Raw genomic sequence first — 2,426 nt, forward strand, 5'->3', positions numbered from 1 at the left:
TTCTATATAAAAATAAAAAAAATAAAAATTAATTATAGAATTAAATTCGTTAGAAAAGTATATAAAAAATTGAATTATTAATTGTTCTTATAGTGATAAAATAAATGCGACACTTAAATGTTTGATAAAAAAAAGATGCGCGCGCGCAGCTAAAGGATCGACGTACGTCTGTTCGTCCGCGCATGCGCTCAATAAGTTGATAAATTTCTGGTGACACAATGAGGCATGAGCTTTAATTTTACATTTTTTCTTTGTTAGCTGTTTGTAGCTGCAGAATTATACCAGTGATGATATTATTGACTAGTGCTTTGATATTATGAGTGATAACGTGATATTTTATAGTATGTACTAAGTTACAATAATTTTGCAATACCTAATATTGAAATTAGTGTCATACATAAATATAAAAATATAGGTACCGTATTTTATGCGGTTTTTTTTTTGCATATAAAGAGCATCTTACGTATGCACTTGCTTAGCCAGTACTTAATTTAATTTAATGTAAGCATTGATTATAAATAGAATATCTAATACATAATTTGACACCTGTTCTTTTAAAAAGTGATTCCAGAGGAAGGTTTATATGTATAATACAAGCACAATATAGTAGAGGAACACTGATAGTTTTTACAATCGTGCGAAGCCGGGGCAAGTCGCTAGTTTACAATAAAACCAAGTTTTTATTAAATAGTAACTTTGGAGTTTCTTTCCGATTCTTCTCTGTCGAATCTACATTCCGTATCTATGGTAGTTTCAGTTTTAACGATAACTAATTTAGTCAAATATAATATAAATTAAAAAAAAACTACATAATTCAATAAAGTACTTTTATGATTCATTGCTTTAAAAAAAAGATACGCTTGACAGGAAAAGACACATACTAGTAACTAGTATCAAAACCAACCCAGTATCCCACAACCTAGCGGCATCCCGTCAATTAATGGATTCACCTTTGTAAAGGAGTCGGTATTTAGTGAGATTAGTCATTTGAAGACGCGTTCGCATCTAATGTGTAACTTCAAGCGTTTCCTTTGCATTACGAATTAACTTGCTAAAATGATGCAGTTATACTTCCTTCATTATATTTTATGGTGTTGCAAATTTTCTTTAATTATTCCTTAAATGGACTTTGGAGCGTGTAATTTGCAAACTATGGGCTTGATTCTTGATCTTATTCGGGATTTCCTTTTGGGCTTCACCTGACTTCTACGAGGGTCTTGGTCCCTTCAGTTTCTCTCTTTGTCGCATCCACCTAAAAACTAAGGATGCTCGTAAATTCTTCATTTACAAGAGTCTAGACTCCTGTAACTACGTGCAATTTCTTGGTGTACATTTCCGTTTCTTGCTTCTCACACCTTTCTTAACTCTCTACCTTCTTTTAAAAGTAGTAGTTTATTCGTTGAGATCAAAAGGATCTGAATATCTTGCTGATAAAACTTATCAATAACTTACGTGCGAGATAAATTTTATTGGCAACCGGTGAAATTCAGGCGCTTAGAAGAATATTAACAAAAATCAAAAATACTATAATATTTAAGTACACCTTGTTCGCTACACATTGTTATTTCACACGAATTATCTCTTTTTAACCGACTTCCAAAAAAGGAGGAGGTTCTCAATTCGACTTTTTTTTTTAATGTATGTTACATCAGAACTTTTGACCGTGTGGACCGATTTCGACAAACTTTTTTTTAATCGAAAGGTGGTGTGTCCCATTTAAATTTATTTGAGATCTAACAAGTACTTTTCGAGTTATATCTAATAATGCGTTTTTACTTGACGCTTGCTTCGTCGACCTACGTTGTATTATACCGCATAACTTTCTACTGGATGTACCGATTTTGATAATTATTTTTTTGTTGGAAAGGGGATATCCCTAGTTTGGTACCGTGATAATGAAACCAGGATCTGATGATGGGATCCCAGAGAAATCGCGGGAAACTCTCGAAAATCCGCAATAACTTTTTACTGGGTGTACCGAATTTGATAATTTTTAATTTAATCGAAAGCTGATGTTTATCATGTGGTTACATATAAATTTCATCGAGATCTGATTACTACTTTTTGAGTAATCTTCGATAACGCGTAGTTGCTTGACTATTTTTTCGTCTACCTACGTTGTATTACTTGTCGATGTAAATGAAGTCGGTTTTTTTTTCGTTTGCGAGCAAACACAATTATAAAAGTTGTAGTTTATTCGTTGAGGTCAAAAGGATCTAAATTTCTTGCTGATAAAACTTATCAACAACTTACGTTCGAGATAAATTTTTTTGGCAACCGGTGAAATTCAGGTGCTTAGATAGCTAGAATCCCTACTTCCCTACTAATATTATAAATGTGAATGTAAGTTTGTTTGTTACGCTTTCACGCGAAAACTATTTAACCGACCATCATGAAACTTTATATACATATTCTTAGAGGTATCA

Source organism: Melitaea cinxia, chromosome 28 (assembly GCF_905220565.1).
Source record: "Melitaea cinxia chromosome 28, ilMelCinx1.1, whole genome shotgun sequence".
In the NCBI taxonomy this organism is placed as follows: Eukaryota; Metazoa; Arthropoda; class Insecta; order Lepidoptera; family Nymphalidae; genus Melitaea; species Melitaea cinxia.